A 16,176-nucleotide genomic window follows, 5' to 3' on the forward strand; every position below is an offset into this window, starting at 1 on the left:
TTACCATGTCTCTTTTAGGCAGAAATAAATAATTTTATCAAACAAAGCTCTGACTAACATAGCACAGGCTATCTTTTGAACACCCAAATTATATTTAATATCTTAATCTCCATCTCCAAGGATTTTTCTTGTTTTAAACTTTCACACTAATGATCACAATACTGGTTTTATAGTATTATAGTTCTAGGATGATTTTTGCTTCTTTTTTTCTTTTTTTTTCTGGTAAAATCTTTTCTACATTTCTTCTAATATATATCAAATATATCTTCTAATATATATCATATATTGGTAAAATTTATAGATAAAAAATCACTAAAGACTTTGTAAAATTTATGGATAAAAAAAATCTTTGCTCCAAAATTTTTAGTTACATGTAGCATTACTTTCAGCACACTGAGATGGAGATTAGTTAGTTAGAGTCACCTGCCTGAAGGGAATGCATTAAGCTTTTCAAATTTCACTTCAGTTTTGATATGTTCATTTCCATTTCCTCATCTCTGTTAGCCATCCTGGAGTCATATCTGCTTTCAGATATGGCCTTACTCAAAACAACACTTCCCCTGCCCGAGATCCCTTTTTTGACTATGTTTCTCTTGGTTCTTCACCATTTAAAGGCTTTTCTTATAATGTAAATTTAACTATGGATGGACAGTGTCCAAGGGACTCAACTGAAATTTATCAATTAAGAAAAATGCCTAAGAAGGTCCTCCCATGGTAATGAAAAGATATTTAAACCTTTCCATATAGTTCCAGTCCATGAACTACTTATTGGCCTTAGCTCTCCAAGCATGTTTCCTCACCCTGTCAAAGTAACATTCCTATGGAACCCAGCACCCTCTACGCCTCCATTTCTTTGAGCTTCTTTTGCAGATTTTTACAAGCCTGCTTGCTCTGGCCATAACTGACGCAGAATCTCCAACCACATGTACAGGTTTTGTCATTAATCTCTTTTTACCTGCAGATAATTCTGCTTTATTTCTCTAGTTCCTCAGCCTTCTTATCTCTTTCTCTTGTGACTCTACACACCCTTTTCCCTACAACTACAGCTTCTGTAGTTGTTTGTTTTTGAATCAAATAAGATGTTTGAACTTGTGTGTGTGACCAGAAGCAAGAGAAATGAAACCACAACCTCCTCACCTTTGTAATCACCAACACTATGTTCTCCAGGCTCACCCTCCTCACCCAGACTCTGTTCTCCATATCCTCTTTTTTGGAAAATAATTGAAAATATAAAATTATTTGCGCAGTCTTGTTTCTCCACCAATGTCCAGTTACCCTCAACTTCCTAGCTTTTGGATGTTCTCCTCACTTAGATCTACCAGCTGACGTTTCCTACCAAATTATTTCATGTCCGCTGTTTACACAAGAATAAATTCACTTTCCAAGTCACATGCTGCTCTGTTCAAAGGCCAAAATTTCCATCTCTTGGGAGAGCTCTGTTGCAGAAAACCCCTAAAATGCCCAATTAAACATGTGAAACTGCAAATAAAAGTTCCACAATAGACAAACTTGCTTACCTAGATCTGCAGAGAACATCTTCCTCACCCAGCATAAATGACATACTAACCTCGCATACCTTGTGCTCCACTCGCCAGCTCCGTCCCTGCTGGGCTGCTGTGCTGTGAGTGCTGGCTCTGAGCAGCCTGCAGGTATCACCCACAGCAAGAAGGGCTCAGCTGATGTCACTCACCACGTCAGAATGCAAATCAGACAGCTCTCCTCATTCAGCCATCCCTCGCTGAGGGGAACGAGTACAGCTTCCTGCTTTTGCACAGTGAAAAACAAGCATTAATTTATTCAGCTAAAACAAGGCCAGAAAAGGCCCCAGATACCTCTGGCTTCACCATGTCTTTGGTCAGAAGGCGGTCAGAGCAGTGTGTCCGAATTTTTCTTAGCCTCTCTCTTGCTACCAATGTACTTTCAGAAGCTGCTCTGGGTGCTCTTCACACCCCTCACTCCAGCTGAGCTTTCCTCCCTGCATCCTTCTTTCCCCAGGCAACATTTCTATACTGCCCTTGGCCATTCATACCTCTCCCACCCTCCTGATGCTTCCTGCGTGTGTTTGAGCTCAAACAACAGCTCCATGCCCGTGCTCCTTTGCTCCTACCACGTTTGTTTGTCCCCTTGCACGTTGCAATGGACTATGTGCGCTTGGATCTGGCTGTCCTGGAAGATCAGCACCTTTACCTGCCAGGAGGGTCTCCCATGAGCTCCTGCCAAGCAGATCCCTGAAGCAGCACAAATCTCCTCTCCTGAAACTTAAGAAAAACCCAAGAAGGTAGATTCAAATTTTGAAATACCACAGCTGTTTCTACCATATCTTTCCTCCAAGAACCTGGAGATATTTCCCTACTAATGCAGCAAAAAACCTAGGCTGAACTGCAGCACTCATCAAACTAGACTGAAAAACAAAGTGCTGTATTCAATTATCAGGGTAAAAGCAAGAGACAAAAGCTGAAGACTTTTGCTGTTTGGCCAGTACCTAGTTCACGGCTGAATTATTAAATGCAGCAACATTCCTATTACATGCTAACATGAAGTAACACGCCTTCCAAGGACAGAGTGGGGTAACAAAAACCTTGTTGCCCTGACACTTGGGAACAATGTTCTGCTACTGAACATTAACTGTACAAACAAACAAAAACAAACCAAACAAAAATCAGCGAAAAACCACAGGAGGCTGCATGCTGGCTGTTGGTCTGTGCAGGAAGCTACAGACCATATCATGGCTCAGTGAGAACATCAGACACCACTGGTGTCACAGCACCAGCTACAACATCTCCACAAAACACACAGTCCCTATGTGGGTTTCTCAAGAGTGCAAATGTAAAATACAAGAAGGAGGTACTTATAAACCCCAAATGAGCTACTTATCAATTTCTTTGCATTTTTTCCTTCACTCCTTCTCCTGACATCTACTATTTCCTCCAGTCTCACTGCAAAAACAGCCGTCACTGTGTGACATCACTTGATAGAACTGAGGAAGAAAATCAAGTTATTGGCCTCAGGCCACAGTGAGCTAAGAAGTCAGGTTGGACGATCACTCAAAGAATCAAGAGGGAGATTACTTCTCCTAGAACTGCTCACCTGTTCTTTCTCTCTCTAAATTTATCAGTACCAAAGAAAGAGTCAGGCAATCTTAATGAGATCATGTCCTTCAATCTGAATTAAGAGACAGTAAAAACTGTCAAAAAGCCTTTAAACAGAAATGCTATTTATCCACAAAGATTGCACCAACAAGCAGTTCATGCACAAATAGAAGCCTTTTGGCAGATTTTGGAAGAGAAAGGCACAAAAAGGAATCACATTGTGAGAAACTCTTTCAAAGGCAAGTTCTGGCCTTACCACCCAGTTTATGTGCATAGATGTTCAGATGCTGGAGAAGCAAAAAATACTTGTCCAGATAATTCATGACAATACACACTCCTGACACTGTTTCTACTAACAGCTGCAATCACTCAACCGATTATTACTCAACAAACATACTGATTATTACTGATTATTACTCAACAAACATATACCAAGCCTTAAAAAGTTTAATTTTAACTTTAAAATTGAGAATAACAAAAAGCAGGTAGTAGGTTCAAGTTTCCAAGCCATACTTGAATCACATTAAAATACCAACACAGCACTCAATAAAGCCTCTTATGAGCTCATGTGACAGTGCAATGCTTCTCCAATGCATTACCTGGCTCTCCAGCCCTTTTGAAGCATAAACATTCCTAAATAATCGTACTGCTGTCATGGCCCTCTCCTCACCTCTAAGAATCCCCCTTGGCAAGCCCCTCAGGTCCCTTCCAGGACAGCTCCTCCTTTCCTGTCCTTTTGTCTTCAGCCACACCCCAGGTCCCACAGTCTGTCAGCCCTCAGAAGCTCTTCGTCCATTATTTCACCTGCAATTCCTACTTCCCTGCGGCCCAAAGTGTCACCATTGCTCCTAATCCATACAGTCAAGCCCTACAGTGAATCAAGCACTCTTGTCTCTCTTTCTCCTCCAGCCAGGCCATTTCCCCACTCAAGTTTTCTAATTCCTCATCCCAGCACCTCTGAGCATCCCCCTGAGCGCTGAACTCCTGAACAGCCAATGCTGGGTCAAAACAAGAGAACCTGCTGTGTTAAACAAGGAGGCCTCAGGGACCGATCTGGGCAACCTCTGCCACAGGCCTCGCAAAGATCAAACAGCAAAGAGGAATTGGATCATCTTTAATGCCAACATAGATTAGAAAAGTGCTTACCTATCACTTGGGATTAATCTGTTGCATGAAGCTGAGGGAGGCATCCTGTATTGCAATGCAGTACACCTACACACACAGTAAATGACTTTTCACACAACCCTCGCTCTCCTCCCTCACGCAGGAAACACACAGGCTTTAATTACTTTCTATGAGCTGTCTTTAAATTTCAGTATCAACAGTTCCATCAGTTTCCCAGGTATTTGTTCTTGCAAACTCCCCAGCCTGTTCCAAAGCTTAGGGAAAAAAATTAATTACGCTAAAATTAAGATTCTTTTAAATTATACTCCTACCCGTAAAACTAGTACATGCTTTCATGATTTTTCATTTCAAAACACAAAACGTAAAACCTTATCTGAGAACATCTACATTCCCAACATTACTGCAAAAGCAAAATATGCCAAAAACATTGAGATAGCAACTGATAGAAAGGTTTGCCTTTCTCCAAGATTAAAACCATTGAGAATCACTTTTCACAAGCATTACTGCTTAATGAGTAATGCAATCTATCACATGATGATATTCATTGAAAAACAAATGTGAATATGAATTATTCTTCATTAGCACAGATAACTTAAAAGCTCTGTGATAGGAGCAGCCTATAAAGCACAATGTAAAACTCCAGTTGTTTCCATAGGAATTGGGCTCTTTTCTTTGCTGGAAGGTGCCTAACACGAAGAGAACCTGCCTCCAATGGAGCTTTATCTATTACATAAACAAATCACTGTAGGACGGTGTATTCATTGTCAAGATTTGACGGCTGCCACAACTGTGCTATTTATCTAGTAATTCTGGCATTATGGGATGGTATAACCACACATGCAGTGGGATCCTTTCAATGAGTGATCCCGCTGCACACAGACAGGGCTCATTGGGATTGCTCAGCCCTGGGGGTCCTCTTGGTCTTCGGAGGACACCGTCCCTCCTCAAGCTGGCCTGCTCCTCCTGCTCTGCTGAGGAGCCCTGTGCTTGCTGAAGGATCTGAGAGAGAACTCGGACACCCCATTTTTTCCTCCAATTCCTCTGCAGAACAGACACTGATTCACCTCACCACAGCTGGCTGCCCTGCCCGAGCCGGCACCCTGGTGGCTGCAGAGGGTGAAGAGCCCGGCCCCAAGCACAGGGTGCCAGCCCCGGGCAGCTGCATCCATCCCTCATCCCACCAGCAGCACCTCCTGCTGCATCCATCCCCCAGCACATCACCAACACCTCCTGCTGCATCCATCTCCCATCCCACCAGTGCTGCCTCCATCTCCCATCCCACCAGCAGCACCTCCTGCTGCATCCATCTCCCATCCCACCAGCAGCATCTCCTGCTGCCTCCATCTCCCATCCCACCAGCAGCACCTCCTGCTGCCTCCATCCCTCATCCCACCAGCAGCACCTCCTGCTGCCTCCATCCCTCATCCCACCAGCAGCACCTCCTGCTGCATCCATCCCCCAGCACATCACCAACACCTCCTGCTGCATCCATCTCCCATCCCACCAGTGCTGCCTCCATCCCTCATCCCACCAGCTGCATCTCCTGCTGCATCCATCCCCCAGCACATCACCAACACCTCCTGCTGCACGGGCACAGCCCTGACTCACGCTGCCTGAGCTAAGGGTTTATTTTTAAAATGCTGATACCGAGGGTCACTTTCTCCTTGCTTCAGTTCACCACAAGTAACTTTACAAAAAAAAGTCATACGGAAGTGATTATTTGGGGAATTCTGCTTTCATGCTTTTAATTCAATATCCTCTCTAAACAGAAGAATTCCTCTGATCTTTTCTTTGAAAACATTAAACACAAACTCTGACAATTCATCTTTCAAACCCTGCAGAAGGATCTTTCAAATATGTATGAAGACAGACAGATGAACAACAGGGAAGCTGTTGTTCCCAAAAGCTCTTATAGTACCTCAGGGATAAAAATAACACTGCTCATTGCAAACAAAATAATGTGAACACAGCCTGTAGCTTACCTCTTTCACAATTTATTTTTCCTTATCTGTTTTGAATCAAAGCCTTGGCATTTGTTGGGTTGGAAGGCATATGCCATAACCTGTGACTACCAGCGCAGCAACCTCAGAAAGGAAAGTATTTTAAGAATTTCTTTATTTTTGGAACTTACTTTTAAAACAAAGACACTAGCTCTGATCAAAACCAGTTTCGGTAAAAGGTGAATCAGTCTCAAAGTTTATGGAGTTGCTGCAGTCCTCTTTGAACGTATTTCTTATTTTTCCAAATAAAACTCCTGGATTAAATTAAAACTTAATGCATATTGGAAAAGGAGTGGGGAACATGCACCGGGTTCTTGACATTGCTGTTTAATTCTGGACAAACCTGCTGAGGCATACACTATAAAAACAACCCCCAACAGAACAGCCTTAAGTGGACTTTCAAAACTGGGAAAATGATGACTTTTTTTTCTTTTTACTTAAGAAGAACTTTCTATAGAATGCCAGTAGAATTATATATGAAACCTTCTATAGAGATACACTAAAGGTGAATACATGCATATAGCAGAGACCCACAATAAAATGCAAACCTTTGTTTGAATGAGGAGGGTGGCTAAGGACACAGAAGAGACTTGCAGACACTCAGTTAAGGTGAGAAGCGCCCCACGGCCAGGTCAGTGTGTGGGAGCAGGAGCACTGAGTCACCCCAAAGCAGGCCCAGGGACAGGAGCTGTGGTGGCCAGGGTGCATCCAGTGCAGAACAACACTTGGCATCCTCAGCCCTCCATGGCAGCCTGGGCTGGCAGCAGCTCCTGGAACTCCTCCAGAGCCAGAACCTGCACTGGGCATTCCAGGGGTGCCCACGCTCCTGGCAGAGGTTCCCCTACAGCTCCTCTCAGGTGCACTCCAGGTCTAGGGGCTCCCTGAGCTCCAGCTTTGACCGGAACCTGCAGTGTGTGGCATTGCAAGGAAACAGTGCTGGAAACGTGCAAACTCTACACCGGCAACAGATGCCACTCAAGTGTTCAATATCTCAATGTTAACTGCAACGAGGATAATTAATTTTACTAGTAAGAAATAATTACAAGATTTCGGCTTCCTCAAGAGCAACCTATTTTTAAGTAAGCCTTTTAACTTCTCCTTTTCCTTTACATAAAAGCGTGGCTTTTCTCCCACAGGAAGAAACCTGGAACAGACATTAGAAATACAAGCAGGATATAAAACACAGAGCACAATCAACAATTCTGACTCCAGAAATCTCATGGCACTTTTGTTCTTATCAGCAGGCTCTAAATTCACAGCTAAAATGGAGTCAGCTCAAAACTGCATGCCCGTCAGTTCAGCTGCACCCCCACTGGATTTTAGTGTGGACTTGTTATGTCATAGTAATGTCTGGATATATCCAATGAGCCTAAATGTATTAAACAAATGTGATTTTTCAGAAAATGCTGTGATATAATGACTCAGCATTTCAAAGAACAAGTGCATGTTACTTACACCCTACAGTAGAGGAAATCAAGATGGACTATTTGTTCTGACTTGTGCATGTCAGCTCTTTCATGTTCTACAATCTCCTTTCTTCTAAGTTTGTTTTCACCTGAACAAAGCCTGAGACTGGAGGACCACAGTGGGAAAAGAAACAGATGTGCTTCCTTTAAGATCGTATCAGTGGGTGGAGAGATCCACTTCAGTCCTTAAAATGAAACTGCTGCTCTTTCCAGCACGAAGATGCCCCTGCTGAGAGAGGCTCCTCACAACTGAGAGCCAGTGTAAACCCACAGAGCCATCAAAGCCTGGACCTGGCCAGCCCTCCCACACCACTGCACCACCCACCACGCTCAGCACAGCATTTGTGAGGCTTCACAGAGAACCAGCTTGAGGAAAAGATTTGGGTTTAAACCAAACTTTTTCTGTTCTTATCACTTGGGGGTGATTTTACCCCGCGCCAGTTCCTCAGTGCAATTCACCTCCCGGCTTCAAAATCATTTGTGCAGCTCAATGCAAGGTGTAAGGGGAAATGGGAAGTGGCCTGGACCTGGCAAAGGTGGCACCTCTCTCTACAGGAATGCAGCTCAAGCCAATGAAACTGCACCTCTGCTGAGCTCCAAACACCCATCTGCTACATCACACCTGGAAATATCAGCATTCATATCATCGAGTCCTTACTGACCTTTGCAAAAGGAACCTAAAAAACCAAAAAAACCAAACCAAACAAAAACCAACAACAACAACAAAAAGAAAAAGACAAACTAAAAATAAAAAAAAAAAAACCAAACAAACAAAAAACCCAAAACACACACACACAAAAAAACCCACCAGAAAATTAAGCCTAAATATGTGACAGATGCACCCCCAAGCAATTTCTGGGTGCACATACACAACTGAGGGACCCTCTGGATCATATCACACCTAACACCATGCCTGTATTTTTCTCCTATTTCTCTCAGGAGTGAGTAACAAGCTTAAAGAATGATTCCCTACTCATCTTAGACCTGAAAAAGTAGTGTACAATAATATTCTAGCTGCATTTTACCCTCTTGCAGAGAAATTTGCTATGAATTAGGATCCAAAGATTTGCTGAGGGATCTTTCATTTACAACCACTGCTTCCAAAGTCTGGACAAATCATCCTGACCTTGGCAGGTGAGAACCCAGCTGCTGCAGCTCAGCTGTGATGTGCCTCCATCTGCTACAAGCACTGCTCACAAACCCAGCTCGTGTACCAGTGCTGTGCAGAGTGCTCTCCAAAAAGAGAAGTCCCATGGACTTGTACCTTGGAACTGCCTTGGAAGAAAAGGAGACCAAGCTCAGGTGTGTGTTGGGAGAGTAGCTAAGAATTAGAAAAGTATAAGGTTGTAGCTAATTCTAAGCCTTGCACTTGCAAGATAGCGTGTCTTTAGACCTAGCTGTAGTATGATAACAAATAGTGAAAGAGACATGAGAAAAGAGAGATGTAACCCCTAAGGAATGGGGAAGAGCTGATGTTGTGGTGTGGCCAATGGACAGTGTAAATTACAGAATATTCATGAGCTGTATAAGTGTCTGATGCTCTCTTCAATAAACGGAGCTTGCTGATCTCATATTGAGTGTCCGAGTTTTCCCTGCACCCAACAAATAACTCATCCCCAACAAATAGCTCATTCTGCAACAGGCATGCACCCAGATGGCCGGAGCCTTGTCATCTGTAGCTGTATTGACTAAACACTCCTTTACCACAATCACTTTTCACAAGCAGAATTAGCAGCTCTGCAGTTTGACTTCTGTATATTGAGCCCACATAAGCCACTTCCTAGAATAATGCTAAAATAAGTGATCTACAAAGACTTTCACTTCCTTCCCTGCCCTGCAAAGTATTGTTCTCTGCCATAAACATGTCAGAAAAGAAAAATTTGGATAACTCTGTGAGCCTGAAAGCAACTTCCCCCAAAGAGCTCTGCAGGGAAGAGTCTAGGGTTTTATAAAAGCTAGAGCTAAAACAAAAATACAATTTAGAAAAACAGAATCAATTTTCTTGTTATGTATCTCAAAGAAGAGAAAGCAATTGACTTTCCTGAGCCTTCTTGGGCTCATGAATATGATCAAGGATTCTCATTACCTGCCTGTTAGAAAAAATATAAATTGCAGGAATGCCTGAATTAGTTATTTTTGTGTTTACTGGACACTGCCAGGTTTATAAAAGATTGGATGTTGTCAAGATACTGACTTTCCAGAGCTCATGCTGTCCTTCAGATCAGACATCATTTAAGTTCTGCGTTCAAAAGGACATCAGAAACTGTAAGTGGTGTTTAAAAACCCACTGGAAATGCGCTCCATCAGTCTGGTGACCTCAGGAAGTGAAGGAAAAAGCTCCATCACGAGGAGAAGCTTTAAAAAGAAGCCTTCTTTAACTCTATTTCAACAGAAAGGCAGATGCCAGGAAACTGAACTTGGAAGCCTGTGAGGATGCCTGCACGAGTACACAACCGCGAGCCTTTGGAGTTCAGGCAGGTTGGGAAGCAAGAGCAGAGAGCTGAGATATCCTCAAACACCACTTGTGTCTCATTTGGCAATTCAGGGGCTTCCCAGACACTGTCCAACAACATGGGAAAAGGACACCAACTCAGACGAGATTTTCATTTTGATTAAAGCTGAAATCCTTCAGCCCAACATGAAAGGTTGGCAGCATGAATCTGATCTTTGCCACATGTGAACAGAGGAGCCAAGTCTCTTGTAGTTACTGGTGTGACAGCAAAACAAAGCCGTTTCTGTGGATTTTGGTAGACTATAACAAAAGAAAAGGACAATAATGATTTTTCATTGTAGGTGTTTACCCTCCTTCCTGTCTGGAAGCAGTTGTCAAGCTGTGAAGTCTCTACTCTGCTTTATCTCCTTAATATAGCTCTGACATTAGATGGGGATTAGATTAAGAAAATTAATATTATATGCAAATTTCAACAGATTTTAACAGCTAATAAGCCTCAGCAGCTTTGATTCTCAGTAAAAAGCTCTTTTGGCTGCATTTTTCCATTTTGGCAGCTTCTTTGCTGCTCTGAACATGGGCATCTCACAGTCTTATCTGTCAGTGTACAACTCCCAGGTAAAAAAAAAAGTTTTATCCTTTTTTTTTTCTTTTAAACAGAAATACAGAAAAAATTCCTCTGCATTTTCAAACCTCATGGCTATCTTGACAAACCTGAGCTTGTAGATTCATCAGTCAGCAGCCGAGTCACACACCTCACCCCAGTTCTCACTGTTGGCTGAAGGAGAGGTAGATTCCTTCTGAGGACAAACTTCAGCACGTGCGTCCTCTCACACACATCTTCCATCTGACTTTGGCAAAACTTATCTCACAAAACTCCATATTACATTTTCAAAAGAAGGAATTACCTTTAAATGATGATAAACTGATATCAATAAAGATGCATTTTCCAATCTGGTGAGCTAAAATTCAGCTGTCAGACTGCAAACTAACACCGGTCTGCTCTAGAAACACTCACCTCATACCCTGACACCTGACTTTACTCTTATCTCATTGCCATTACCTCCTAAAACCTACAAGCTGGTCAGGCTTTAAACGATTCCAGAAGTGGAATTTGCTGTCAAGTATCTGATTTGAAGTTTTCGGCAACTCCAGTCTAAAATTAGGGTTGGTTTGCTTGGTTGTTTTTTGGTTTGTTTTTTTTTTGGTTTTTTTTTTGTTTTTTCTCGTTATCCTACTTGAATTTTGCTCATTACACAAATCTTTCTAAAACCAATTCAAATCACAAACGAAACATCTCAGCCTCCTGCCCAGCTTTGCCGTCCTTTTCTCTGAGAACAGTTTTCACTGCTAGCAAGAAAATCTTCCTCAGTTCAGGGGTAAAAGCGACGCTCCCGTGCTCGTCGCGGGCTCTGAGCGCTCCCGGCCCCGCAGCCCCGCGGCTCCCCCGGCCCTCGCCCGTTCTCACCCGCGTTCACCCGCTCACCTCCGGCCCGGGCCCCGCCGGCGGCCCCTGCGCGCCCGGGCCGAGCGGCCGGCGGCGGGCCCGGCACTGCCCCGCGGGGCCCGGCACTGCCCCGCTCCGCTCCCGGTGCTGCCCCGCTCCGCTCCCGGTGCTGCCCCGCGACCGGCGCTGCTCCGCTCCGCTCCCGGTGCTGCCCGCTCTGCCGCTCTCTGCTCCGCTCCGCTCCCGGTGCTGCCCCGCTCTGCCCCTCTCCGCTCCGCTCCGCTCCCGGTGCTGCCCCGCTCCGCTCCCGGTGCTGCCCCGCGACCGGCGCTGCCCCGCTCCGCTCCCGGTGCTGCCCGCTCTGCCGCTCTCTGCTCCGCTCCGCTCCCGGCACGGCCCCGCGACCGGCGCTGCCCCTCTCTGCTCCCGGCACGGCCGCTCTCCGCTCCGCTCCGCTCCCGGTGCTGCCCGCTCTACTCCGCTCTCGGCACTGCCCCTCTCTGCTCCGCGGCGCTCCCGGCACTGCCCCTCTCTCGGCACTGCCTCTCTCCGCGCTGCTCCGCTCCCGGTGCTGCCCCGCTCTGCTCCGCTCCGCTCCCGGCTCAGGGCGGCCGAGCGGGGAGGTCTCGGCGCGGGGGACCCGAGGCTCCTTCAGCGAAATTGCAGCCGCTCTTTACACGGAAAAGAGGGGTTAAAGTAATGCATAGTATTTCAGTCGAAACAGCGAGAAAGTGCTCCTTCTGTGGACCACGGCTTTGGAATCAGTGCAGTACAGCTGGATAGATTTTAAGGCCGGAAAAAAAAAGCCCCTTGAGATGATCTATTCTGTCCTGTGTTACGCAGGCCAAAAAAAATTCCACTCCGTCATTCTTGCTCTCGAGCCTTGGGAGCACAGATCCTGTTTGCTGTTCCTGTGCTATAATGCATTCTTGGAGCACTTAAGGCTGTTCCCTTGTCTCACTGAAATGCTGTCCATCAGCTTATTCTTGCCAGACTTTTCTAAAGCTGTAGTCAGCACGGTTATGATGAGCATGGTTATAAATACCTTTGCAGACAGAAATGTGAACAATTTTAAAACAAACACAGTGACTTGCTGATAGTTTTCTCGCTTACCCATTTGAGTCCACCTGCTCCATTCTCACTAGGCAATGCACAGTCCAGCTGCTGGCAAAGGGATGCCTTGTAAACAGTCTCGGTTACAGTAGCCAGGTTGCCACAGCATATCAGAGAACACAGTTGCACAAAGTACTGGGGGCCTGGTTTTACAATCCTGTCAGGAAACTCTGGCCATCTCAGAGCCCCAGGGGACACCTGTACACCTACAAGCAGGTGGTCATCCAGTACTTGTGTGGCATCACTGAAACCATCTTAAAGCAGTGCTTGATCTGCGATCACCATATTTATAGAGCCAGTTTTTCTGGGGCTGATCTGAAGCCCACTGACGAAAACTCCCACTGACTTCCAAAGGATTGGGATTGGGCTTTCCACGAGCAAAAGTCTACTTGTTTCAGTGTGTGCAATAGGTGGAACAAAACCATCTAAGACCCCTGGAGCAAAGGAAGGTGCTCAGGTGTTGTTTGCCTTTCATTTCCCTTGCGTTCGCTTTGACTCTTTTAGTTACAGAAGTGTGATCCAAGTCCTCCCACTCAGGAGGATCCATCTATGTCCTCACCAGAGGGTCCCCAGCACGCAGAGCCACAGCAGCACAACAGCAAAGCAGCTCAGAGCAGAGCCCTGCTCAGAAGTGCTAACCCTGCATGCCTCAGCAGTCCATAATCATAAATCATGGTGAGTCTAGAATTACAAGTGCTGAATACTGCTACTCAATCCCTCTGCAGAGTGCTGCCTTCAAGCCATGAAAGATACCAGGTTTTTTGGGATCTGTACCTTGAGACATCCAAAGGAGACTGAAGGACAAAGATGGGCACCCAGTCTCCTCCCTATCAGGTTTGTTCAATACTTCATGAAACAATTAGGATATGAGGTACTTCAAAATCACTTATCATTTCAGAATATGGACTGCTGAACCCCTGCTGGGTTAGTATTTGTATGACAATATATTTATGAGTATACACAGGTTTATAAAAATGTAATCATTTATCCAGCAGATGCCCACTATGAACAGGATGATAATGTGTTCAGAGGTCAAACAAGTCTTCTAGTTAGAGTCCACGAGAATGTTACCCTCTGAAACCCTGTTCAGTGAGTCCAAATGAAGCTCTGAGCAAGCCTGATGGCCATTTTGTCTGTCAGCTCTGGGATGCTGGGCACTGGAAAAGCAGAAGGGTGGCCTTTGCCAATGGGAACAGCACCCTTGAGTGGGAAAATGAAGTTCCTCCCAGTCAGCAGGACCTGAGGTAAGCACAATTATTTCAGGCTGGAGAAGGCTCTAGGGAGACCTCAGAGCCCCTTTTACTCCCTTAAGGGGCTCCAAGGGAGCTTGGGGAGGACTTTGGGCAAGGAGGAAGGACAAGGGGGAGTGGAGGGACAGGACAAGGGGGCATGGCTTCCCACTTCCAGAGGGTAGGCTTAGATGGGATACTGGGAAAAAATCTTCCCTGTGAGGATGGTGAGGCCTGGCAAACTTTACCCAGGAAAGCTGTGGCTTCCCTGGAAGTGTCCAAGGCCAGGCTGGATGGGACTTGGAGCAACCTGGGATAGTGGAAGGTGTCCCTGCCCCATGGCAGAGGTGGGAATGAGATGGACTTAAAGGTCCTTTCCAATCCAAGCCATTCTGTAATTCTATGAAACTCCAAATGCAGTTGAGCACTGGTGCCCCCAGAGCTGGATGTGCTCAGGTCTGGCAGTGGTGAGCGAATGCTTGTGCCTGCTATGGCACTGATCTGGGCAGAGCTGCTGCCCATTGCAGCCTTACTGGTCCAGCTGCAACAACCTCACCTTGTGTGGATTCTTGCATTTAAGTCACTCTTGAGTTGTGTCTCTCATAACACTTCATCCTACTGTCTTATTCATGCACCTCTCCATCCTAGTGAGGATCCCAAAGCCATTATAACTCAAGACCAGGACACAGCATTTTCATGGAATTGGTTCATCTACTCCTGAAATAGATCCTGTTTATGAAGAAAGGGGGAGGCTTGTCTTCAGGAGATAATGCAATTCCCCAGGGCTTGAGAGAAGATGCTGTGAGACAGTGTCTAACTGGAACTGCACAGGTTCCAGAACGTGCAGTTATTTACACCTGAAATTTGATAAGATGCTGTTGCTGACAGGACTATCCTTTTGAACATGCCTTTCTATTATCACTTTATGGCTTTTTTGTCAGAGGAGGGTAAGGTGGGAGTTTTGAAAGAATTATCACTAGCAGACAAACTCAGAAACTGACTTTCCTGTAGATCATGATGAGGCATATGTTTATGGTCAGGCAATGAGGGTGTCAGGGGGTAGATACTATGGCTGACACATCACTGATGCTTCTCAAGAGGAACCCAACCATGATTAACTGCACCAAACCTCCTCTCTAGAAATGCTCATGTTCTGAATCAGTGACATTACTCATGCCAACACTCCTAACACTAACAGTCTGAGGAGTCCTAAAGTCTTTAAGTCATCATCTAAGCCAGGTCATTAAAATAAATCCCCAGTGTCTTCACAGAAAGCAGGTATCTCTGTTCCAAGTCTGCTGGTGATTCCTTCTGTAGAGGCTGTGAATTCCAGCTCCACCTGGGTGCCTCCACATCTGCTTGCTCATGGTACCAGACCTGGCATCATTTTGGCACTGGCTGTGGCCAGTGGGGTGTTGGGTTTTACATGACTTAAGCAGAAGGAGTCTAGCAATTAAAAAACAATGTACAGCTGGGATGGAATGGAATGGAATGGAATGGAATGGAATGGAATGGAATGGAATGGAATGGAATGGAATGGAATGGAATGGAATGGAATGGAATGTATGAGCCAGTGGTGCAGAGCCTGGATCTGTGAATGCCATCGAAGCCTGCACACTACAGCAGCAAGAGCTTAGTCTCACTAACAGGACCTTTATAAATTACATACTCTCCTAGAGAGTGTGCTCAGAGTGCTTTGAACGGGTCTCTGCCATGTTAGTTAACTCTGAAATGCAGAGTGGCTGGTGGGATTTAAAGAACATTCTTGATTAGGAAAATATGAAAATCTTCTAGATCTCCTTCCATTTACCAATGGCTATTCCTGTAAAAGCAATGTCTTCTATGAATTTTCTGGAACAACAGCTCCTCTTTGAGGGCCAACACCCTCTCAAGACATTCCTTTTGATCATACTATTGCCTAGGAAGTTAACATGCAGCTTCCTGTTAACACCATTGTCTTGGTATTTTGGTGTATGTACTTTCCTTTTTCCCACTTAGATAATCCTGAATTCTGTGCCATTTAGTTTCTTCATTTGTTCAAGCCTCATGCAGAAATTTTTGTTTGGGCTTAATTGGGTCCCCCTTATCTGTCTCTCAGCAGCTGTTTGCTACCTGAACTCTGCCCTAAATCCTGCAGTGACAGGTGATGCCCATTGACACAACTCCACTTACTCTCTTTCCCGCTGGCACCCCCACTCCAAGGTTCTGGCACTGGTGTCTGCTCTTATGGTGTCATTTGGACTCTGAACCCTGATGTT

The 16,176-nt window shown here is 45.2% G+C and overlaps 1 protein-coding gene across 4 annotated transcripts in view; it reads right to left on the bottom strand.

Annotated features, from left to right (window-relative positions):
- The window catches only part of CERS4 (ceramide synthase 4), a 46,415-nt gene that overhangs the window by 29,815 nt on the left and 424 nt on the right, over nt 1–16,176 (bottom strand). Inside the window, exon 1 of one of the 4 annotated variants that reach the window (XM_063160772.1) lies at nt 11,616–11,674. The exons of 1 other annotated variant lie outside the window; for it this stretch is intronic. The gene's annotated coding sequence lies outside the window, so the exon portion shown is untranslated. Of the gene's footprint in view, nt 1–1,567; nt 1,699–10,843; nt 10,866–11,615; nt 11,675–16,176 lie in introns of those variants that run through there. 2 more of the 4 variants (XM_063160773.1, XM_063160770.1) reach the window with 2 other exon arrangements.

Source organism: Melospiza melodia, chromosome 7, assembly GCF_035770615.1.
Source record: "Melospiza melodia melodia isolate bMelMel2 chromosome 7, bMelMel2.pri, whole genome shotgun sequence".
Classification (NCBI taxonomy): domain Eukaryota; kingdom Metazoa; phylum Chordata; class Aves; order Passeriformes; family Passerellidae; genus Melospiza; species Melospiza melodia.